This window comes from Sus scrofa, chromosome 7 (assembly GCF_054392235.1).
Source record: "Sus scrofa isolate SSC_HxYL_T2T_F1_AM1 chromosome 7, Sscrofa_HxYL_maternal_Yorkshire_Landrace_v2.0, whole genome shotgun sequence".
Taxonomy (NCBI): domain Eukaryota; kingdom Metazoa; phylum Chordata; class Mammalia; order Artiodactyla; family Suidae; genus Sus; species Sus scrofa.
The window spans coordinates 14,719,978-14,746,794 of NC_139389.1; the positions used below are offsets into that span (position 1 = coordinate 14,719,978).

Sequence of the window (26,817 nt, forward strand, 5' to 3'; positions counted from 1 at the left end):
AAATGGTATAGCCACATTGGAAAACAGTTTGGCAGTTCTTCAAAGTGGTATTACCATACTTCAAACCAGATGTTACTTTATGACCTAACAATTCCAAGAGTCATGTATGTAAGAGAAATGAAAATGGATAAGCATATGTCCACACAAAACTTTGTATGTGAATGGTCATAGCAGCATTTTTCATAATAGCTAGAAAATGGAAACAATTCAAATGTCAGTCGATTGATGAAGGGTAATGTATATTTGACATATACATACAATGGAATATTCTTACATAAGGAGAAATACTTACATAAGTACTGATATATGACACCATATGGATGGACCTTGCAAACATTATGCTACATGAGAAAAGGCAAACACAAAAGTCTGTAGATAATATTCATATAAAATGTTAAGAATAGGCAAATCTGTAGAGACACAAAGTAGAGTAGTGTTTTCTGGGGGCCCAGGTAAAGGGAGAATGCCATGTAACTGCTAACGAGTAAACATGTTTCTTTGGGGGAATGAAATGTTCTGGAATTAGCATCAGTAATGTTTACATAATTTTGTGAACATACTAAAAATTATTGAATTGTACATTTTCAATCAGTAAATTTTATGGGACCTAAATTATATTTCACTAAAAATACTGTATGAGAAAAAATTCACCAAGACTAATCATCAAGAAAGATAAGAAAGTTATGGGAAATAGAGTATACACTCATCTATTTAAATATTATGTTTATCTATCCATGTGCTTGCTCATAAATGGAAATGCGTAAAAGAAGGACTAGAGTGGGATAAGGAGAACTGTACTGGAAAGATTGCAAAGGATGGGCTCTTTACCTTTTCTCTATTTTGTATTTTTATTTTATTTTTTTATTATTAAAGTATAGTTGATTTACAATATTATGTCAATTTCTGCTGTACAGCACAGTTACCAAGTCATACATATATATACATTCTTTTTCTCATATTCTCTTTTGTCATGTTCTATCACAAGAGACTGGATAGAATTCTCCGTACTATACAGTAGGACCTCATTGCTTAACCATTTTAAATGTAATAGCTTGCATCTACTAACCCCAAACTCCCAGTCCCTCCTCCTCCCTTCCCCCTCCTCCTTGGCAACCAGAAGTCTGTTCTCTACGTCTTTGAGAAAAAAATGAATGAAGTTAGAAGGCATGTAAAATAAACATTATTGTACTCCATCTTCAATGCCCAATTTAATTCTATGAAGTCTTTGTTGATCAATACATCTTTTACTGATTTGTCTTATCTACACTCTTAACAACCCACATATTATATGCTACATAATTTAGTGCCTATTCATATGTATAAATGAACCAGTTACATGTGAAAACACTTGCTAAAGTGTAAAACACAATGCAAATATCACGGCAACATGTTGGCCAATCTTTGATCCCGTCAGAGTGAAATTAAGGACAACAAAAGCAAAGTTGGAGGTAAGGGTCAGAAGATGAAGACAACAGAGGCTGTGTGGTAAACCTAAACCCTTAAAACAGTAGGTGACATCAGAGGTCAAACTGAGATGATAAATTCTGGGTTAACATAAAGACCTCAAATCTAGTAATTTCTGGGCAAATTAACTTTAAGCAATCAGTGTTTGATAAGCAAGTAAGCAATTGTAATAGGTGTAGAATTCACATAGAAAGCCTCCTACTACCATTTGAAGAAAAAAACAAAGCAACAGAGCAAAACAACACTAGACTAGGTAGATGTCTACAACTCATAGTAGCCTTAAAAGCAAAGTTTATATATATATATTGTTTTTATCTCTGCATTCATGTTTTTTTTCATATGTGTTAGCCTCAGTTCTCAAATTTTATTTGAAGATTGCAATCTACTAAAACTATTAGATTTAAGAAAAATGTACCCATTTATTTTATAGCCTCTAATACATATTAGATTGGGCACCTGATTAATTTTGTTGATTTAATTGATAGATTGGCCAGTTACAGTTGGCTTGAAACATGAAAATTAAATTTCCAAAAATACTGAGAATCCGTTTCGATTAAACTGGAAGTGGTATATTGAATGGTTATGATCACCTAGTATCACATGTAGCACCTGTTTCACAGGGGTTAAAAAAAGTCTGACAAAAAAATAAAGTAGAAAAGGGAGTTTATCTGATTATCCTAAAGAGCTAGCCTGACTGGACTCTTAAAAACCATCCCTCTTCCTAACCTTTACTAGTGTGATTATGATTATTATTAATGTTCGGCTAATAGCATATAACACATGTATGCACTAAGCACTTGATTAAACATTTTAATGTATATTATCTCATGCAATAATTACACTAATCCCCTGTAGTACGTACTATAATCATATTTATTGTACAAATAAGAAAGCTGAGGTTGAGCGAATATAAGTACCTTGTCTATGACCAAACAGGCAGTTTGTGGTCATGATGTGATTCCATTTCAAGCCTCCCTAACTCCCAAATTCATGTTCTTTACCACTATACCATTCCAGCTATACAATATTTAGTATTTGAATACTATTAAGGATCCTAGATTCCCATGTCATCCTGCTATGGTAATCTGCTTCTTTACATGTGCAAAGGACATACATGTCCAGAGGACAAAATCAGCTAAGGCTTTAGTCGTCAACTTCAATAAAATGTCTAGTGAACTCATCCTGGTTCTGTAGATGACTCTTCTATCAGAAGCTAATGTTGGTCAACATATCTTCCTTCCTCCCTTCTTCCTGAGTCCATCGACTTACTGTACCAAGGCTGAAGAGTCTAGAAGAAGTGACCAGTCAAGCGCAAGATCATCAGAAACTTATAGTTTCTCTCCCTGTTCTCTCTTATTTCCCCTTTTTTGCTCTGCTTGTTCAGTGACTGTATTTATCTGTCTCACTATTAAAGATATCTTCTAACACACTAAAAAAAAAAAAGGACAGTTTGACCTTAAGATGGAGTCTTTCAGGTGCTGATTTGGGGAGAATAACCAGGAAGCTTGTTAAGCACAAATGCCATCAACATATTAAAGGATATTTTGCAAACAATTTCAGGGATCATGATAACCCATTTGATTAGATGACTAGGAAGGAAAACTTCCAAGTCTAGGAGAAACAGAAGCAATTTTATCCAAAAGGTGAAGGTTCCCAACAGTTACTTATTAGTTCATGGAACTCAGTGGTCCTAGAAGGCAGGAATAGATTCTTTTAATTTATCTGGAACTGATGATATTGTGATCACATTGAACATTTAATTAATATTTTAAATTAGGAAAACAATAGATTACTGTTCACATAGAGCTTGAGAGGGAGATCCAGAAAGGCATGATATTCATATGCATAGGAAATTCATGTGGGAGAGAAAAACTGAATACTTTACCTTTACGATTAATAAGAAAAAATTTTTTCAAAACACTTTTTTCCCAAAAGTAACATAACAAAGCAAGAAATAAGAGAGAAGAACAAGGAAAAGAGAAAAGTTAGGCTGCTCATGAGAAATCAGTTTATTGGACTAAAAATCAGAAATGATTTGAAATAAAGAAATAAGAAATAAAGAAAAAAGAAATGAAGTCGCATAAATCAGAAAGGAAATATCATGTTAATGAGAAGTATCCAAACAAAATCTCTAATGCACAAAGCAATGAATCCCTCACTCTCCCATATTTTAAGCAAGCCACAAGAGAGTGAGGAGACAAAAATGATAGCAAGGCTTGCAGGTGAAATAACTTACAAAGGAATAAATTCCTCTCTTCCTCCATGTTACTTTTTCTCATGATACCACTCTTGAAATTCAGCAGTTCTTTTAAAAAAAGATACTTAAACTGACCTAGTCTGTCACTGAGATGCATTTATCTCTCTCAACATTTCTTCTTAGATATTATCCAACATACCCCCTTGTGGTCAATGAGTTAAGAATCTGGGATTGTCACCGCAGCAGCTTGGGTCACTGCTGTGGCACAGATTCAATCCCTGGCCCAGGAACTTCCATATGCCACAGGTGTGGCCAAATAAATAAATAAATAAATAAAATAAACATACCCACAGATTTCTTTCCTCAGTTTTTTTATCCTCAACTAAAGGTGCACCCTCCTCTAAGCTTCCAGAAGTCAATACCTATGTACATCCATCAGTATAGACCAACAAAAACATTTCTAAGTGGGTGGGTGACTGATTTATGGTAAGATGATGTAATGTATTTATCTCCTGTGCCACTTGTCTGACGATTTTCAAAGATACACCAACATATTAGTAGTAGTCTGATTAGCATCAGTAGCAGCAACAGCAGCGAACATCCTATGTACTCCCCTGCTCTCACCTCATTCCTATGACATGTTTCTACTATTTGAGTTATGATCCCCTTTGTAAGGTAGCCTCGAATAGGAGATTATGGGGTTTTTCCTTTCTTTCTTTCTTTCTTTCTTTTTTTTTTTTTTTCTTTTCCTCTCTTTCCAGTGGGGCTAAAGCCAGCAGGGAATCTTCATTAAAATTCACCATAAGGCCCATTTGTTGGCAATTTCCCTCCTCCCAGCTACTATATCCCTCCTATCCTGCTGTGAACTCTTTGCAGAGCAGAGGAATGACCCATGGAAATCTCACTGCCGCATTGGGGTGCTCAATCCAGGGAAACATTCAAAGCTGCTCCTGTCTGTCAGCTAAAGATGACAAATATTTATCATCTCTGGACACCCCTCCAGGTAGTTTTATATTCATGATTTTGTTTTATCCTGTATTTTAGGAAATGAGATTTCTTTCCTCATGAACTGGTGCAAATAGTGCTGACATTTATAACACTTCTCAAAGACAAGGACTAAAAGAGGGTCTAGGCTTACGCAATGTTAGTTCTTACGAGATGAATATCAGAGGATATTTTTTGAGGTGGTGGTTGTTGTTATCGCATTCTTCCTCTCTGTACCAATGAGACATAACTATGCCAGAGTCATACTTCATATTCATCTATAGGAACATCTGGCCCATGTCTAACATTTAATTTCCACACCATTAGAGTCAAACAATACATGTACATCAGTAGATAATGTAATGCATTATCACGCAAGGCAGAGAGTAGCAATTTATTAGCCTAATTTAAAATAGCCTTCAGCAAAAAATTGTGCATCTTAATTCAGAGTTCTGAATGGAATGACATGTTTTCCAGTAAAATTCAAAAGTATATACTCAGACATGCTTTGGAAAAACTTTCCTGCATATATTATCTTCTGCATTATTCAAGGATGAGATATCAATTCTGTTTTTTATGTTCTAAACCAATTTCACCCATTATAACACAAAAAGAGATAACAGCCCTAGGAAAAGAAAAAAAAAAGGGAATTCCTTGGAACATGACCCCACATTTTTATTTCTTAGAAATCATAACTTGGATGTGTAGGTTACTCAGAATTTCTTTGCATATACTTAAATAACAGAATATTGCTTGCTTTGAGTGTGTTGTAAATTTTGCTTCTGTTTCTTCTCTTTAAGATATTTTGGTACTACTTTAGTTTTTAGACGATGATATATAGAGTCTTAGTGGAAAAATATAACTTTTATAAGGATTTAAATGATATAATCTTAGAAAGTAACTTAACCTCTACAGCCAAGCAGAGATCATTTTTATTATTAAAACAGACATATTCTTTTTTTTTTTTTTTTTTTCATACTATCTTCCATCATGCTCTGGCTGGGTCACTATGCCTTAAAGCAGAAATAGATACAACACTGTAAATCAAGTATACTTTAATTAAAAAAAGACATAATCAAATGTCTTCTCAGTTCCTATAATGAAAATCAAAGTTTAGTTTCTTAAAACAAATGTCCTATCTAGAGAGAGATGAAGTACCTGTTAACACCAGTAGAGAACATTTCCATTCCCCTAAATAAGTGAAAATAATAGTATATACTTATAGCATGTATATGACAATGTAAATTTTGAATTCTGGGACAACCAAAGCATAGATATAAGGCACAATGCATATGACAATTTAATCTCAAAAGAGTTGGGGAAAATTTGTCATCTTGGGGTTCCAAGGTAGTACTTAATCTGGTATTGAATCTTTTTTTTTAACAAATGATGTGTAAGGTCCATGACAGTCCCTATGACAAATGCATATGCCCAAATTTCCATGAGTTCATAGATTAATAAGGAAGATAACAAATGCACATATATAATCAGAGTATGTAATATAACATGCTAAATGCCATTCAAATCAGAAAATGTGCTTTTGGAGATGAAGGAGAGAGGGATTATTTCTAGCTCTGGGCAGCAGAAAGCCTTCAAAGAAGAGTCAGTTTTGTGCTGGAATTTAGAGAACAAGTTGGCGTATATTAATGTGTTCAATGACACAGCCAGAAGGCAAGATCCTGGCACTTTAAGAAAGTTACTTAGATAGTAAGTCAGTCATTCTTTACCACAATTAGTATGGATCACCCTGCCCCCAAATTCCCTTATCTTACTATCATGTTTTCTCCTGGTAAGCCAAACCTTTAGCTAGGATCCAGCAGTTAGGCTAGAACTATTTGCTGCTGTTGAGCTCTTGAGATCTTCCATTTGAAACCTATAACATGACTGAAATTTTATTCCCTTTATTTCACTCTGGCATTGTGAAATTGTCAAATGTGTTTTGGTATTGCTACCATCTGCCTAGTGACTGGTGTGGGGAAAATGCAGGAACCATCCTAATCCCCGACTGCCTGTACCTATTCCAGAGAACCTAGACATTTTACTATGTGAACTTCCAAACCTGCTGTTAAGCCTTGATAGTCTTCGAATTAGTTTGTGTCTTCATTACTTCATTTTACTCCAATGGCTTGAATTTATCACAGAGTTAGAACATTTGTCAACAAGCTTGAATATCTATTCACACATGTCTTACCCTACACAGGGGCAGATATGCAAATTAATTTCTCCAACTCTTCTGTTTAGAAGGGGGAATTTCGGAGTTCCTGTCGTGGCTCAGTGGTTAACGAATCTGACTAGGAACCATGAGGTTGCAGGTTCGCTCCCTGCCCTTGCTCAGTGGGTTAACAATCCGGTGTTGCCGTGAGCTGTGGTGTAGGTTGCAGATGCGGCTCGGATCCCGCGTTGCTGTGGCTCCGGCGTAGGCCGGTGGCCACAGCTCCAATTAGACCTCTAGACTGGGAACCTCCACATGCTGAGAGAGCAGCCCAAGAAAAGGCAAAAAGACAAAAAAAAAAAAAAAAAAAAAAAAAGAAGAAGAAGAAGAAGCGGGAATTTCCTGCACCCTTTTTTTCTGCCCCTCTTCCTTTCTTTGGTTCTTTGTGGCTGGTCAGAGTTACATGAGACATATTAATAGAAGAAGATCAAATTTAGTTCCATGTGTACAAGAATCCATATGCATGAGAGAATCAGAGAGAGAAAAGTAAAATGAGGTATACATGCCATACTGCGCTAAGGAATGGGATAAGGGCCAGGGGCTTCCAAGGACAGGAGGATCATTTATAGGATGATAAGAAGAGCAGATGTTTAATAATTAAATGCTTTCCCTGCCATATAGACAGGGTCACTTATATAAAATTTATCTTTGGTCATAATTCTTTTCTGGGAAATGTCTCCAATTTAAATTTCTTTAGGTAGCTAAGGGAGGGACAGTAGTTTGTCTTTAGCTTAAAGGGTCTTCACTGCCTTTAGCTCAAAATAATCCACCTGTCAAAGTAGCCACCTTGGGGAGGCCTGTTCTGAACTACACTTCCAAAGTTTTCTAAAGTTGGGAATGAATAGTAACCTTGGGTGTTTTCTCTCTGTTATACATTACAATAGAAGTAATACAGTAAATTTAAAATGATGATAAAAATTTAAAAGTTAAAATCCACCTCTCCAATCTCAATTGCTCAGCCCCAGGCTTGTTTCCTAGAGACAATTACATTTAAATGTTTCTAATTTTAGTTCTTACATTGATTATCACTATAATTACAACTACTAGGCTGTCAATAGCTTATAAAGACTTCTTTATAGGAAGAAGAGGAATTTAGTTCACTTACCAGAGTTGTCTTCTATCTGCATTCCAATTTATATTAAATTATTGTTTTCAATTCTTCAAGCCATGACCTTCATAATTTTAAAAGATATTGGTTCTTCAATGTCAAGGTGACCTCCACCATGTAAGATTGTTTCATTTGATCAATAAATATTTATTGAGTACCCACATTGATCAAACACTGTGCTAGATTCTGGTAAGAAAATATCTGAAATAGCCATAAACATTGTCATTATGGAAATTATCACCTAACAAAAAAACAAAAATCAGTCATTTATAACACAAACATATTATTATGACAAATATTACCCAGATGTTCATAAAGATATGAGAATTTACATTGAGGAATTCAGGGAGGGTTTCTCAGAAAAGATTATCTTTGATAAGAGATCTGAAAGATAAGTAGGATTTGACTATGTGAAAAATGGTAACAAGAGCATTCCAGGCAGAAGAGCAGCTCATGCAAATGCCCTGTGACAGAAAAGTCATGGAGAGTGTAATATGAAAGAAGCCAGTGTGACTCAAATGGAGAAAGCCAGAAAGATCAACAAGTTAAACAGAAAAAATACATATTGAAAGGCCATGCAGAGGTTGCAGTCGCCATTAAGGAGTTTTGCCTTTTTTCTAAGAGCAAGGGGGAAACACTTAATAGTTTTTAGGTAGAGACAAATCATGATTAGAATAGAATTTCAAGTTTACCCTCCAGTGTCCTGCATTTTTACCCTCCTCATGATTTCTGATTTTGGTGGCATAATTGTGTGTGGATGTTTTCATATCTTTACTGTATATATACCTTTACTGTTGAACCTTGTCATTTGTGGTATTTTGTTTCTGGTTGCAGCCTTTTCTTTTCTGCCTAGAGAAGTTCCTTTAGTATTTGTTGTAAATCTGATTTAGTGTTTCTGAATTATCTTAGCTTTTGCTTATCTGTAAAGCTTTTGATTTCTCCTTCAAATCTGAATGAGAGCCTTGCTGGGTAAAGTAATCTTGGTTGGAGGGTTTTTCCTTTTATCACATTAAATATATCATGCCACTCCCTTCTGGCCTGCAGAGTTTCTGCTGAAAAATCTGCCAATAACCTTATCAGGGTTCCCTTGTATGTTATTTGTTTCTTTTCCCTAGCTGCTTTCAATATTTTCTCTTTGTCTTTAATTTTGGTCCATTTGATTAATATGTGTCTCCTTGGGTTTATTTTATATGGTACTTGTTGTACTTCCTGGATTTGAGTGAGTGGTTCCTTTCCCATGTTAGGGAAGTTTTTGGCTATTATCTCTTTGAATTCTTTTTCTGTCCCTTTCTCTCTCTCTTCTGCTTCTGGCACCCCTACAATATGGATGATGGAGCATTTAGCATGTCCCCAGAGTTCTCTGAGACTCTCTTCATTTGTTTCCAATCTTTTTTCACTTTTCTGTTCTGCATCTGTGATTTCCACTAATCTGTCCTCCTCCTCACTTATTTGTTCTTCTCCCTCCTGAATTCTGCTATTGGCTACTTCTAATGAATTTTTTATTTCAGTTTTTGTATTTTGCATCTCTTCTTGCTTAAGTTTTATATCTTGTATTTCTTAGCTCATTGTTTCCTGTAAATTATCCATCTTTGCCTCCAGTTTATTTCCAATGTCTTGCATCATCTTCAGGATCAACAGTCTAAAGTATTTTTCCTGGAAGCTGAGAATCTCAATATTATCAAAATGACTATACTACCCATGGCAATCTACAGATTCAATTCAATCCCTATCAAATTACCAAGGACATTTTTCACAGAACTTGAACAAAATATTTTAAAGTTTGTTTGGAAGCACAAAAGACCCAGAATAGCCAAAGACATCCTGAAAAAGAATCAGGATGGAATCAGGCCCCTGGACTTCAGACTATGCTACAAAGCAACAGTCATCAAAACTGTATGGTACTGGCACAAAGACAGACATATAGATCAGTGGAACAGGATAGAAAGCCCAGAATTAAACCCATGCACCTACTGTAAACTAATCTATGACAAAGGAGGCAAAAATATACAATAGAGAAAAGACAGCTTGTTCAATAAGTGGTGCTGGGAAAACTGGATGGCCACATGAATGAAATTAGAACACTCCCTAATACTATACACAAAAATAAACTCAAAATGGATAAAAGACCTAGATATAAGACCAGATACTATGAAACTCTTAGATGAAAACATAGGCCAAACACTCTCTGACATAAACCACAGCAACATCTTCTCAGGTCTACCTCTTAGAGTAATGACAGTAAAAACAAAAATAAACAAATGGGACTTAATTAAACTTAAAAGTCTCTGCACAGCAAAGGAAACCCTAAACAAAAATACAATCCACAGAATGGGAGAAAATATTTGCAAATGAAGCAACTGACAAGGGATAGTTTATAAACACCTCCTACTGCTCAATACCAAAAAAAACAAACAACCCCATCAAAAAAATGGGAAGAAGATCTAAACAGACAATTTTCCAAAGAAGACATATGGAAGGCCAACAAACACGTGAAAAGATGTTCAACATCACTCATTATTAGAGAAATGCAAATCAAAACCACTATGAGGTACCACCTTATGCCGGCCAGAATAGCCATCATCAAAAAGTCTACAAACAATAAGTGCTAGAGAAGGTGTGGAGAAAAAGGAACCCTACTACACTGTTGGTGGGAATGTAAATTGGTGCAACCACTGTGGAAAACAGTATGGAGATTCCTCAGAAAACTAAAAATAGAATTACCATTTGATCTGGCAATCCCATTCCTGGGCATCTATCCAGAGAAAACCATGACTTGAAAAGACACATGTACTCCAGTGTTCATTGCAGCACTATTTTCAGTAGCCAAGACATGGAAACAACCTAAATGCCCATTGACAGAGGAGTGGATCCAGAAGATGTGGTACACATACACAATGGAATATTACTCAGCCATTAAAAGGAATGAAATAACAGCATTTTTAGCTACATGGATAGACCTAGAAATTATCATGTAGGTGAAGTCAGTCAGACAGTGAGACACCAACATCAAATGCTATCACTTACATGTGGAATATGAAAAAAGGACACAATTCACTTCTTTACAGAACAGATACTGACTCAAAGACTGAAAAACTTATGGTTTCCAAAGGAGAGAGTGGTGGGTGGAGGGATGATAGGGGTTTGGGATGGAAATGCTATATCATTGTACAACTATAAATGTAATAAATTCATTGAGTAATGCAAAAAAATAAAAGTTTACCCTGATCATAGTTTGATGGGTATTAATTAATGAGCTGCAGTATTTTTTTTTCCACTTAGCTTTCACTTCTGTTGGTCTTAACCTTACTTTGAAGTTATCAAGATTTTTATTATCTTATTTACTTAATTACTATATATGAGCCCTCAATGTTTTCCCTATGGGTTAAATGTAAACGTTAAAATATCTCCTCCCATCCCATGTGACTCAGAAATCCCACTCCTAGGTATTTGTCTGGACATAAGTGAATGCAACAACCACCAAAAACTGTGGATGTGCACAGCAGCTTTATTCATAATAACCAAAAATCAAAAATAATTCAAATATCCAAAAGGAGAATGGCTATATTGTAGTATATAAATTAAGTGATATATTAAATATTACATAACAATGAAAACAGAATGAACTACTGGCAAACATGATAATAAGAATGACTCTTGCAGCAAAAGAGGCACAAAATAATATACGTGAGAGGATTGCATATAGAGCAAGTTCAAGAACTGACAAAACTCATCATTAGTAATAGCAGTTGGAATGGTCTTTACCATTTTTTGGGTGGGAGAGGTATGACTAGAAAAGGGCAGAAATTTACCTTTTGGGGGGCTGGAAGTATTCTATGTTTTGATCTTGGTAGTGGCTACTTAGACGTATGCATCTTTAAAAACTCATCAAACATTATAAGGGTAGTGAACTTGATGCTCCTCAGTCTATATATTATTCTTCCCTCAATAAAAATGTGAAAAGAAAACCAAAAGCACCACTTATAATGCTATGATGTTACACATACTCCAGATCCAAGTGACACATTGACACATGTCATGTATATCTGTCTAAAGAGATTTTTCCAAAGGTGAAGATTAAGTGATTCTTTTTTATCTTCTTTAATTTTCTCAAAATCATACAATATGGACAGTGTACTTTAAAATCCTTGCATGTCAGAAAATGTCTTTATTTTGCACTCTCATTTTATTAATTGTTTGGCTTTAAATCGTTTCCCCTTAGAACACTGAAGGGACTGTTCCATTGTTTTCTAGAATATGGTATTTTTAATAAATATTCTAAAGTTATTCTGATTTTTATAACTTTTGAAATTTCATTTGCAAGTTTCAAGGAGCTTTCTTTTACACTTAGAGTTCTAAAATTTTACTGTGATACCTAGAGATATTGTATTTGTTTTCTGTCACTGCTTACGAAATTAACCGAATTTAGTAGTTTAAAATAACACCTGTATATTATAGCATAATTTTTGTAGGTCAGAGGTCTAGGAATGACTTAGCTAAATCCTCTACTCAGGGTCTCACAAGGCTAAAATCAAGGTGGGTTTTTCTTTTTTGTTTTTAATTTTTTTATTGTTATTTCCCCAATACGATTTTTTTTCTACTGTACAGCATGGTGACCCAGTTACACATACGTGTATACATTCTTTTTTCTCACATTATCATGCTCCATCATAAGTGACTAGACATAGTTCCCAGTGATGCAAAGCTGGATCTCACTGTTTATCCATTCCAAAGGCAATAGTCTGCATCTATTAACCCCAAGCTCCCAATCCATCCCACTCCCTCCCACTCGCCCTAGGCAACCACAAGCCTATTCTCCAAGTCCATGATTTTATTTTCTGTGGAAAGGTTCATTGTGCCATATATTAGATTCCAGATATAGCTGACATCATATAGTATTTGGCTTTCTCTTTCTTATTTGATTTTTTCAGTGTGAGAGTCTCTAGTGAGAGTCTCTAGCATCCACGTTGCTGCAAATGGCTTTACTTTGTTCTTTTTTAATGACTGAGTAGTATTCCATCATGTATATATACCACATCTTACTAATCCAATCATCTGTCAATGGACATTTGGGTTGTCTCCATGTCTTGGCTATTATGAATAGTGCTCCAATGAACATGTGGGTACATGTGTCTTTTTTAAGGCAAGTTTTGTCAAGATATATGCCCAAGAGTGGGATTGCTGGATCATATGGTAGTTCTATGTACAATTTTCCAAGGTAACTCCATACTGTTCTCCATAGTGGTTGTACCAACTTACATTCTCACCAACAGTACAGGAGTGTTCCCTTTTCTCCACACTTCCTCCAGCATTTGTTATTTGTGGACTTATTAATGATGGCCATTCTGACTGGTGTGAGGTGGTATCTCATGGTAGTTTTGATTTGCATTTCTCTAATAATCAGGGATGTTGAGCATTTTTTCATGTGCTTATTAGCCATGTCTATATCTTCCTTGGAGAACTGTCTATTCAGGTCTTTTGCCCATTTTTCCATTGGGTGGTTGGCTTTTTTGCTGTTGAGTTATATAAGTTGTTTGTATATTTTAAAGATTAATCTCTTGTCAGTTGCATCATTTGAAACTATTTTCTCCAATTCTGTAAGTTGTCCTTTTGTTTTCTTTTTGGTTTCCTTTGCTATGTAAAAGCTTGTTAGTTTGATTAGGTCCCATTTGTTTATTTTTGCACTTATTTATGTTTCTTTGGGAGACTGACCTAAGAAAACCTTCATAAGGTTGATGTCAGAGAATGTTTTGCCTATGTTCTCTTCCAGGAGTTTGATGATGTCTTGTCTTATATTTAAGTCTTTCAGCCATTTTGAGTTTATTTTCATGCATGATGTGAGGGTGTGTTCTAATTTCATTGATTGTCATGCAGCTGTCCAGGTTTCCCAGCAATACTTTCTGAAAAGACTGTCTTTTTCACATTTGATGTTCTTGACTCCTTTGTTGAAGATTAATTGACCATAGGTGTCTGGGTTTATTTCTGGTTTCTCTATTCTGTTCCATTGGTCTGTATGTCTGTTTTGGTACCAGTAACACACTGTCTTGATGACTCTGGCTTTGAAATATTGCCTGAAGTCTGGGAGAGTTATGCTTCCTGCTTGGTTTTTGTTCATCAGAATTGCTGTGGCAATTCTGAGTCTTTTATGGTTCCATATAAATTTTTGGATTGCTTGTTCTAGTTCTGTGAAAAATGTCATGGGTAATTTGGTAGGGATTGCGTTGAATCTGTAGATTGCTTTGGGTAGCATGGCCATTTTTACAATATTAATTTTTCCAACCCAGGAATATGGAATATCTTTCCATTTCTTTATATCTTCTTTAATTTCCTCGATTAATGTTTTACAGTTCTCAGCATAGAAGTCTTTCACCTCTTTGGTCAGGTGTATTCCCAGGTATTTGATTTCTTGGGGTGCAATTTTAAAAGGTATTGTATTTTTGTTTTCCTTTTCTAATATTTCATTTTTAGTATACAGAAATGCAAGTGATTCAATATGTATGCCACTAGTATAGGAGCACCCAGATATCTCCAACAAATACTAATAGACATAAAAGGAGAAATTGATGGGAATACAATCATAGTAGAAGATTTTTAACACCCCACTCACATCAATGGACAGATCCTCTAGACAGAAAATCAATAAATCAGCAGAGATCCTAAAGGAAACAAGAGAAAAGCTATACTTAATTGAGATTTTGAGGACATTACATCCCAAAAAATCAGAATATACCTTCTTCTCAAGTGCACATGGAACACTCTCAAGAATTGATCACATACTGTGGCACAAAGCTAACCCCAACAAATTTAAGAGTATAGAAATTATTTCAAGTATCTTCTCTGATCATAATGGCATGAAACTAGAAATCAACCACAGGAAAAGAAATGAGAAAAAACTTACTACATGGAGACTAAACAACATGTTGCTAAAAAACCAATGGGTCAATGAGGAAATCAAGAAGGAAATTAAAAAATACCTTGAAGAAGAAAGGGTGGGGGGAAAAACTGTAACTGCAATGTATACATCTAAGGATAACCTGACCCCCTTGCTGTACAGTGGGAAAATAAAAATAAATTAAAAAAATACCTTGAGACAAATGATAATGAAGGGACAACCTCTCAAAATCTATGGGATGTCACAAAAGCAGTGCTCAGAGGGAAATTCCTAGCAATACAGGCCTTCCTCAAAAAAGAAGTAAAATCTCAAATCAACAACTTAACCCACCACCTAAATGAATTAGAAAAGAAGAACAAACAAAATCTAAAGTCAGCAGAAGGAAGGAAATCATAAAGATCAAAGAAGAATTCAATAAAATAGAGATTAAAGAAATAAAGGCATTTATTTGGCTGCATTCTCATCTGGAGGCTTGATTAGGGATTATTTCAATAGTCCCTCTGCTTGTTGGCAGAATTTATTTCCTTGACATTACAGAATTCATGAAAAGTTCCTTTTTCAAACATAGCAACAGAAAGACTTTATTCTAGTTTCTGAGTTCAGGGAAGTCCTAAATCCACTCTTAATGAGCTCTTGATTAGGCCAGGCCTACCTCAGAGAATGCTCTAGACATAGATAACTCAAAGACTGGTTAGGGCCCTTAATTACATCTGCAAAATCCCTTCTCCTTTACCATGTAATGTAACCTAGCATGAGAGTAAGAGGCATTGTAGTTTTAGGTTCTTCCCCATATCCTAAGGGCGATTTTAGAGGGCATGTACATAAAGGAGTGGTAATCTTGGATGCCATTGAAAAATACTGCCTACCACAGAGTTTTAAACACTTATTTTATATTTTTGATATTCATTTTTATTGTAATAAACTAGCTCAATAAATATTCGCTGAATAAACAAATAATATATTAATACACAGTTGCTTTGTAGCCTCTTTTAAATCTGAATATGTAGATCTTTCTTTTGCTCAGAGGAATTTTCTTGTTATATCTTCAACAATTTGTTTTATTTATTTTTTTCTTTTGTCTTTCTAGGGCCACACCCATGGCAAATGCAAGTTCCCAGGCTAGGGGTTGAATCAGAGCTGTAGATTCCAGCCTACACCACAGCCATAACAACGCAGGATCCAAGCCACATTTGCCACCTACACCACAGCTCACAACAACACTGGATCCTTAACCGATTGAGAGAAACCAAGAATCGAACCCGTGTCCTCATAGGTATTAGTCAGTTACCACTAAGCCACAATGAGAACTCCTGTTTTACTTTGTTTTTGAACACATTACTTAACATACTTTGCAAAAGTATTACCCATGTCTCAATATTTTCTCTCATTTTTTTTATCTCTTTGTGGTTTTGCTTTATGTTCTTGGACATAAATGTGTGGAGGGATAAACATCTAAGCATCTTTCAGATCAGCAACTTTAATAACTTGTGTCTAAGTTATTATTCATATATCCTCGCTACTGTTTTATTTTGACAACTGTATGTATCACTTCCAAGAACAGCTTCTAGTTCTTTGATTCTGTTCAATTTTGGTTAAGATAGTTTCTCAAATCTCTTTGAGAGTACTGCAATAATATTTTTAAAGTTCTCTTTCCGTCCTGAATTACCTTTTCTTTCCAGAATCAATTATTCTTTTTTATGAGCCCTCTTCTGTTGATTTTATAAGCCCCATTGTTGTTTTATTCAAATGTCTAGTGACCCATGGTTATCCATTCATATTTGTTAGTGAACCACAAAGTAGTTTTGATGTAATAGATGGTCTGTGACTTTTATTCTCTCCCTAATGTGCCACACTCTTTCCCACCTTCCTACCTTACTCATACTGTCCCTCTATCTGCATCTGTAGGGCGTTAATAGTCCCAGCATTCATAAAGAGCTCCCATCTCTTACTATTCACTTAAAGTCAGAAGCACACAATTTAGAACTTAGTATCAATTGAACATATATTAGCAAGTTACTGGAATGGTTTTCTTTTGCAACTGTGTGGCCTATTTTCCTATTAGTCTTTCTTGAAAGAATGGACTTACTGCAGGCTTTTTGTGCATAGGTAAGCTGTGCTTTTGGTGGCATGATTGGCTCTAGTTGTACATCCAAAAAAAAAAAAAAATGCAGACAGTGGAGGAGCCAGCCAGTAGGAATTACTTTGAGGACACATAATCACTTTTCTCTCTTGGTCAGATTTAAAATATCTTGTTTGTCAGAAGGTTTAAATTAGTCTTTACTCTAATTCTTTTTTAAGTACCAGCAGCTACCTCTTGGTCACTAATTCTCCCACAGGTGACTGTTCCATTTCCTAAATGGCAGCTCTCTTGGTGTATCATGGGATGGACATGATTATGAGCCATGCTGTATGTGTGGAGGTGGGTGGCCATGAGTAACAAGACATTACTTGCCTGGTTGTTTAATAGAAAATATATTAACTGATTCCTTGGTAACTGCCCCATATCCCATTTCAGCTCATAATGCTTGACAACTTTGAACGTACAGCATCTCCTTTCCTTCCCAGAACTAAGGCCTCCCAATCCATTGTGGCTTTCTGGGCATTATCCTGCTCTGTTTTAGTGGTTTATCCATTAGAGCGATTCCTTCTACTTTCCATATTTCAAGTGGATACTAGATCATAAAGTGCTTTATTGATTGGAATAAGATTTCCTGACTATTTCAGAAAAGTCTGGCATGCTGAGTAATAATACATCAAGGTCTCTGCCAGTGAGGCTTCCAGGACCTCATTCCAAAGCTATGAATGGGGTGAAGTTGATAAAGTCGAAGAGCTATAAGCTCAGGAGGAATTATCTAACAGCAATGAGCTAATGCTGAAATAGGTGGATGGAATTTCTGGCTATTCCCAGGTACTGCCTTGCGTACCTCTATCAGCTATTATATAATCACCTGGGTTATGTATATTTACATTTATAAAGTGTCTACTATGAGCTAGGCACAATGCTGTACATACTTATATACAAATTCAATTATATTCTGATATTATTATAATTTAATAATTTATACTATTGATATAATTGAATAATTTATATTTTTTATAATTTAATAATATAATTATATCTCTAGTATTCAGATTTCACTGGGGGCAGGAAGTCAATTGGGGGACTGTCTAAAAGATTCCAAAAGGGAGCAATTAAAAAAAATGAAAAGTTGAGAAATGATGGTTTAGAGAAATAGATTGACTGAATTGTCCTCAGATTATCTTCTTAGATATTATTTCTACCATTTATGGATTTGATAGTTATGGAGCATCAGTACATTCCAGACTGTCTACTCTGACCATGAATACAATTAATCTGTTATCAATCAAAGCCAAATACTACTATGTCCAAACAGATACCTGTGAAGGGAAACATTTGACCTTTCATATGAAAACTGAGTTGTGACCCAAATACCACTTCTACTAATAGGTGACAAAGTTTATAGACCATGCTAAACTCTGCTTATGATAGACTTAAAATTACTTTATAACATATAAATACATGGGTGGTCAAATGTTCAAAATTCTATTTCAAACAGTATGGTAAAATAATGTTAGTTTAAAAGTTATCTCCCTTGGGCATGGAGGGAGAGCAGAGAATCCTCATCCATTTATAGAACAAATACATACTTTTGGACAATGCTACCCTTTTCCCCTATTGTATGTGCTTAAAAGGAATCTTACTTGTTTGTAGAACATCTACCAAGGTAATGGCTTGAGATTTAGAAAACTAAATCATAGCCCACCTTCCTAGCAAGAATCAGGTTACAGTTTGAGTGCTCTATTAATGTCACTCCTAAGAGGATGCAAGGGTGAATTAATGCAACTTTCTTCTATCCAGTCTGAAATTTTATACTACTTGCAAACTAATAAATAAGCCTGTTACTGCTTCATAAATTCAGCCAGAAGACACGAGACTCCTAAATCAGAAACAAAAGGTTTCATTACTTACAACAAAGCAAGCAGCATAAGCACCAGAATGTTTGCATCCTTTTTCCCTTGACCCTCATGCCCCATATGGGTGATGTCAAAAGCCCAGATTGGGAACCTACTGTTTTTTAGCAAGTCTGATTTTTTCCTCAGAAGAAGACATTATTTCATCTATCAAGGTTGCTCACTGTAAATACAACACTAAAAAATGGCCAGGTAAAGAGTGATGAGAGCCTCGAATACTTTGCATGCTCAGAAAGACAGTAGAATCAAAACAGACTGTGGAAGAGTGTCCCCCAATATCTCTCACCTGGAGTTCTCCATACCTTTTGTTCAGTGAGATATGTTTCTTCCAAAGATACTATAGATACAGTTCATTATTTTACTTAGTCCATTGTTCCAATTCCTTTATTTTCTCTAGGCTTTCTCTGAGCTGGGCAAAGGAACATTCTGCAGAGAATTATTTCTTAAATATAAACTAAATTATTCACTCTGTAAAATGATGCTGACAACGTTAAGAAAGCAACCAACTATATTTGTGTTGCATCAAAATTTGGGAACACTGAGAAATTAGATAAAACATGTATTCAGATTAACATTAGGTAATACTATAAAGAGGATCTCTAATTTCATGGGAAGTTGGACTAGGTAAATTCTAAACTCTCAACTTTGTGTTTCATTGATAATGTGTGGGTTCAGTCTGCAATATATTTACTTACGGTTGTCTCTATTTGTCCTTTTTCACTCAGTCTTTTGGAAAATCATTAAGTTATTAAGAAGGAAGAGAGTATTTGTTGATACCAGATTAATATTATTGGAATTATCTTATTATCTTATCATGATATCCTCTCTTCCATCAGTAGAACAAGTTTTAATAGCCCTGTTTTTCTGTAGAGCACTAACAATTCTTCTATGGTCGATTTTGTCCTTAAAGTGATTTACTAACAGTTTAAACATAAATGACTAGCAAAATAATCAGAAAATTATTATCTGTAAGAAGCAAAGGAGGGTGGGGAAGGAATTATAGTAGATTTTATTTAACCCCATGCAACACCTCTGCACTAAGGCACAGATATTTTGTGAGGTATATGTTTGGGTCAGGAAAAAAAAGAGGGCTCTTGGATCCCAGGAGAATTTCTGTTTAAACTAAAATATGTAAGTTTGTTTCTAAAGACTTATTTTAACTCAGTACTTTTGGTGGCTCTTGCATTTCTTGGATGATTTCTTTGCACTGTTTCAGATGTATATAAGTTCTGGTGAAATCAGATAACCAGTACCAGAATCTTATTCAGCTTGAATTTTATAGATATGGCCTCAAGTAGAAATTTGCTTTTGTTCTTGTAACTGAAATTTTGTCTTCTTTTCTGGATGTTATAATTACATTGAGCTTATGTTTAGAAATTATCTGTGGTCAACAACCCAAGGATTTAAGTTTCAAGGCATATCAGATTCATAAAATAGGTATAGCCAAACACGTGAATCCTGTAGATTGGAGGAAAAAAAAAAGACAAATAGAAGACAGTTAAGTTAAAGCCACCTTGAGGCACCAAAAAGTTATGGGTTGGTGGGTTTTATAAGACTGCTTATATTCTATTCAACTTAAAACAGAGAGAGCAGTTACCATAGTGACACCACATCTAATGGTGCTTATGCTACCTCTGAGATGCAAAGCACCTTCTTCTAGGGATACATTGACCAATACAGCCTGTTATAAGAAGTTTTATGCCTAACATTAGGCTTGGAGGAGTAAAAATGTTTCTCAATAATATGAGGAATATATGCACACATGCATACCCATATACACGCACGTAACCTTAATTGTCAATATTCATGTATTATAATGTAGACTTAATACATTTTCTTTATTCTCCTGTATTTTTAAAGATCAAATTATTTTGCTGAACTCCAGGGAAAATAAATCCATTTAAGAATAGCAAATATATATATATATATATGTGTGTGTGTGTGTGTGTGTATATATATATATATGTGTGTGTTTTTTTAATTAAAAAAATTTTATTGTTATTTCCCCCAACACACATTTTTTCCCCACTGTACAGCAGTGGGACCCAGTTGCACATATATGTATACATAATTTTTTTCCCATTGTTCTGCTGCATTGTAAGTATCTAGACATAGTTCTCAGTGCTACACAGCAGGATCTCATTACTAATCCATTCCAAAAGAAATAGTTTTCACTGGTTAACCCCAAGCTCCCAATCCATCCCACTCCCTCCCCCTTTCCCCAGGCAACCACAAGTCTATTCTCCAAGTCCATGATTTTCTTTTCTATGGAAAGGTTCATTTGTGCCATATATTATATTCCAGATATAAGTGATATCATATGGTATTTGTCTTTCTCTTTCTGACTTATTTCACTCAGTATGAGAGTCTCTAGTTCCATCTATGTTGCTGCAAATGACATTATGTCATTCTTTTTGATGACTGAGTAGTATTCCATTGTGTATGTATACCACATCTTTCTAATCCAATCTTCTGTCGATGGACATTTGGGTTGTTTCCATGTCTTGGCTATTGTGAATAGGGCTGCAATGAACATGCAGGTGCATGTGTCTTTTTTAAGGCAAGTTTTGTCCAGATATATGCCCAAGAGTGGGATTGCAAAGGAAACCATGACAAAATAAAAGGGCAACCTACTGAATAGGGGAAAATAATTGCAAACCATATATCCCATAAGGAATTAATATACAAAACATATAATGAACTCATTCAATTTAACACCAAAAGAAACCCAAACAATCTGATCAAAAAATGGAAAGAGAATATGAATGGACATATTTCTAAAGAAGATGTATAGATGGCCAACATAGATGGAAGACATGTAGAGAAATGCGAAGCAAAATAGTAATGAGATATAACACCACACGTATTAGAATAACTGTTATAAAAAGACAAGAAGTAACATTTTTTTGGCAGGAATATGGAGTAAAGTTCATGGGAATGCATATTGGTGCAGACACTATGGAACACAGTATGGAATAGATGTAAACTATTACATTTGGAATGAATAAGCAATTAGGTCCTGATGTATATCACAGGGAAATATATCCAATCACTTGTGATAGATGGAAAATTATGATGGAAAATTATGTGAGAAGAAGAGTGCGTATATATGTATGACTGGGTCACTTTGCTGTATAGCATAAGTTGATAGAATATTATAAATCAACTATAATAAACAAATTTGAAAAAAGAACTACCTTATGATCCAGCAATTCTACTTCCATATATTTGTCCAAGAAAATAAAAATAAAAACACTAACTTGAAAAGATAAATGCACCCCCATGTTCATTGCAACGTTGTTTATAATAGTCAAGATAAGGAAACAGCCTAAGTGTTCATTGATGGATGAATGGATAATGCAAATGTGGCATATATATACAAGTGAATATTACTCAACCACAAAAAAGAATGAAATCTTGCCTTTTGCAACTACACAGGTGGAACTTGAGAGCATAATGCTTGGTCAAATAAGTCAAACAGAGAAAGACAAATACCATATGATCTCCCTATGCATGGATTAAAAAAAATGCTCATAAGTACAGAGAACAGATTTGTGGTTGCCCGGGGCAGGGGATGAAAGGTGGGCGAAGTGGGTGAAGGGGATGAAAAGATACAAAATTCCAGTTATAAAATACTTAAGTCTTGGGGATATAATGTACAGCATGGGAACTATAGTTAATACTGTATTGCATATTTGAAAATTACTAAGAAAATAAATCTTTCAAGATCTCATCACAAGTGAAACAAATTCTCTAGCTGTGTATAATGATGGATGTTAAGTAGACTTACTGTGGGAATATTTCACAATATATACAAATATCAAATCTTTATGTATGTTGTACACTTGAAACAATTTAAAAAAAGAATAACAAGTATAAATTGAGTTCTGCTAATATATGGACCAGCAGATATTTTTAATTCTTCCCTGAGAGTCATTAAATTAATATAATTTTTATTGAAGTAACACTCAGATGTTTTGAGTACTGATATGAAAATTAGGATATCATCTGTGTTTTAGTAAATTATATTTTAATTCTTGGCCAGGAAAAAAAAATGTTAAATTCCTGTTAATTAAAAAAAAACTTTCTTATATAAAATAATTATTTAAAGAAGTAAAAAAAAATAGTTGGACTAAATAGTACAGAATATAGTCCTCTATTAATCTCATAAACTAGTTAAATATACATGAAACAAAAACATGAATGCAAAACAAAAATAAATATTATTTTATTGTAGAAAAGAATGCCTTCTCTACATCTTCTCTCAAATGTGTTTTAAGAAACTGAGCAGTATTTAATCAGAAAGTTTTTGTTGGAACCACCATCAAATATATACCAATAAATACCTTCTTTTTAAATGGTATTTTTATATAGTGTATTGCACAGATATCCATTTAAGGGCTATCTTTCTGATTAGAATATTGCACTGAAATCCAGTGTCAAAAATGTAATGTACTGAAGTCAAGGTTGGAGTTATTTACCATATGCCTTACTTGTTTCTTAAAAGAATTATGTTTTTCTATTGGCCATTTGCATCACCCCTACTTCTGAAGACAGAGCTTAATGTGATTGCTGCATAGATATTCAGATGTTCTTAGTGAAGTTTGGTTTCTGACCCAAAGATTTAATGAATACTCAGGACTCAATGTAGACTGTCAACAATATAAAATTACTTTTGAACTCAAAGTTTGTTGGAAAGAAATATTTTTTTACTTGGACTACAGACCACATTTTCATACAAAAACAATGTAATAAATGTAGTTTAGGCTCCCTGGAAGGCTCATAAAGCCTATTTGATCTAGGATATAACAGAGCTGCTTTATATGGTCAATAAAATATAATTGGCCATACTATATATAAAACAGAAATGTAAAGCTGAAGGATAAATCATTTCTATTACAAATGCTAATACTTGGGACATGAGGTTTTATTTCAGCAAAATATTAGATTAAGTAGAACCTTTTGGCACTTTGAAGGAAACTTGAGAGCCTTTCCAAAAATTTATTTATTCAATAATTATTTAGAGACCCTCTATTCTGAGGCAGGTGTTATTCTAAGGACTGTAGGAGTAAACATGATAGTGAAGTCTCCTAGAACTTTATTACGGTGGAAGAAATAAACAACATACAAGTAAATAACATCAGAAACAAATAATTTGTATTATTATATAAGTAGCAATGTCATTAAGCTATATGGCATGATGGAGTACAACTGGGGATCATTTCAGACAGAGCAGAAAGATGATTGTTGAATTGATGCTTAAATGATAAAATCAATGATGTGACAGACAAGGGATTAATTTTCAGAATACACAAACAGCTTATACAGCTCAATATCATAGAAGAAAAACAAAAAACAACTCAATCAAAAATAAGCAAAAGACCTAAATAAACATTTCTCCATAGAAGATATCCAGATGGCCAACAGGCACATGAAAAGATGCTTGACATTGCTAGCTATTAGAGAAACACAAATCAAAACTACAATGAGGTACTATCTCATATGAGTCAGAGTGTCCATCATTTAAAAATCTATAAATAATAAATGCCAGAGAGGCTGTGGAGGGAAAAACCCTTCTATGCTGTTGGTAGAAATGTAATTGCATACAACCACTATGGAGGATGGTAGGGGGGTTCCTTTAAAAACTAAAAATAGAGTTACCATATGATCTGTCAACCCCACATCTAGGCATATATCTAGAGATAACTCTAATTCAAAAAGATATGTGCACCACAGTGTTCATAGCAACACTATTTCTAATAGTCAAGACATGGAAGCAATGTAAATGCTCAAGCACAGAAGAATAGATAAAGATGTGGTATATATATGTATATATGATGGAATACTACTCAGCCACAAAAAGAATGAAATACTGCCTTTTGCAGCAATGTGGATGGACCTAGAGATTATCACCCTAAGCAAAGTTAAGTCAGAAAGAGAAAGACAAATATCTTATGATATCACTTACATGTGAAATCTAAAAAATGATACAAAAGAACTTACTTACAAAACAAAAATAGAAAACAAACTTTCTCCCTCTTGGTTACCAAAAGGTAAAGTGGGAGAGGGACAAATAAAGAATTTGGGATTAACAGATACACACTCCTATATGTAAATAGATAATAAACAATGACCTACTGTATAGCACAGGTAACTGTATTCAATATCTTATAGCAACTATGGAAAAGAATCTGAAAAAGAATATGTGTATATAACTGAATCACTTTGCTGTATACCTGCTGAAACATTGTAAATCACTCTACTTGAATAAAATAAAGATGAAATTGAAGCGATAAGCAGTAAGAATTATAAAGAGAAGGGTAATAATGTAAAGGCCCACAAATGAGAGGAGTCCAGTGTTGCTGTGGCTGAGTTAGAGGAGAATGTTGTGGGGTAACAGGCAGGTCAAGCAGATCTCTGTTAGGTAATTGTGAGCATTTTGTCTTGAGAGCAATGAGAAGCTACTAAAACTAAGATATAAAGCTAGCCATTAATCAAGGCAGTAATGGCATCGGACTACAAAGCCCACTCTTACTACAGACTGCTTACTGGTCAGGCCCCTCACTCATGAAAAAAATGTAATGCTTAGGTTATTTTTAAATGCATTTTTTTCTCAAGCTATGTGCCTTATTCTCAGCTCCCATCTATAGTCTTTACATTTAAAAATGTTAAATTTGAATCTATGTAGAGAAAAACCTAAGTCAGTTTAGCAAGTTCTTAATGTCAATCCAAGAAAGATGATATTAGGAAGCAGAGGCGGCAGTGGGAATGGAAAGAAGTAAGAATTATTTCCCTGGAAACTAGAGAATTTATAGTAGCTGAGGAATTCAGGAGAAGGACTATTTTAAGCAGATGGGGTGGGGAGGACAAAAGTGCTATTTGGCAAATATTAATTATGAGATGGCTATTAGATTTTCTAGAGCAAATGTCAGGTAGGCAGTTGGATAAATTAGTCTGCAGCTCAATTTTGATTTAGATAGGAAAGATTTTGCTGAGTATGTATGACTAACAGCAATATATTATTAGTTCAAACTGTAGTAATTTTAGGGTAAAAGGGACAGATGACAAAACGTAGTACTGCATGGTCAACCGCTGATGGAGAGAGAAAAATTGTTGAACATGTTTGAAGTGAAATGCTTCTAGTGCTGAATAGGAAGCCTAAATAGGGAAGTGGAGCAAAGGTTCATGATAGAAAGTTTAAAAGTGGTAGAAATATTGGGTTTGATATCTGGGTCAGTCCAAAAAGTGTTGCTTGGGGGCTGAGGGAATATGGAAAAGAAAGATAATTCTAAAGTAGGACTGATGGCTTTCTTTTTAAGTTTATTCAACATTTATGTCTATTCCTAAATTTTTTTATGTATGTATCCTTAGTAACAATTTATGCTTACTCCTACAATTAGATCATTTTTGTTTACTAAAAGAATGGAGAACGTGTGAAGTGGTGCAAAGATGTAGAGAAGAGAAAATAGTAAGAGATAAAATACACATATTTTAAAAATGGATTTCTGCATTTAAAAAAGAGGGTTGTGTCAGGGGGAAAAAACTCCTAGAGAACAACAAATAAAAATGGGATAAAGTAATATATATTTAACAAGATAGCTGTTCGAAGACGGTAGAGATCAACTAAAGCCAACAGATTTTATGGGATAAGATCTTAGGGAAAAGAAAATGTTATCAGTTGAGTCCTATATTCAACAAATATTTTCCACTTGGTTCTTGTATATGGAGAAGCCTAGAGTCTAAATAGAAATCTTACTACTTATGGTAAGCTCACTAGCCTAGAGAGACAAAAATAGGCCCTTATATATAAGGAAACAAAAATCCTGGGGGTCCAGGGAAAAGAAGAAGCAAGGAGGAATTAGCTCTATGTTCTGTGTTCAGTTTTCTCTCAAAAAATTTGCCAGTTCCTAAGCTCTCTAGGCCTAGGGCAAGAGGTTAAGAAATTGAGCAAAAGTGACTGATAAAGGGCT

General features: G+C 34.7%; 1 protein-coding gene across 13 annotated transcripts in view; it reads left to right on the top strand.

The window, feature by feature from the left end:
• Positions 1-26,817, top strand: part of LOC110261733 (uncharacterized) — a 1,083,992-nt gene that overhangs the window by 557,207 nt on the left and 499,968 nt on the right. For 4 of the 13 annotated variants that reach the window (XR_014809657.1, XR_014809656.1, XR_014809654.1 and 1 more), the window contains exon 1: positions 4,534-4,664. The exons of the other annotated variants lie outside the window; for them this stretch is intronic. The gene's annotated coding sequence lies outside the window, so the exon portion shown is untranslated. Of the gene's footprint in view, positions 1-4,533; positions 4,665-26,817 lie in introns of those variants that run through there. 13 annotated transcript variants of the gene reach the window in all.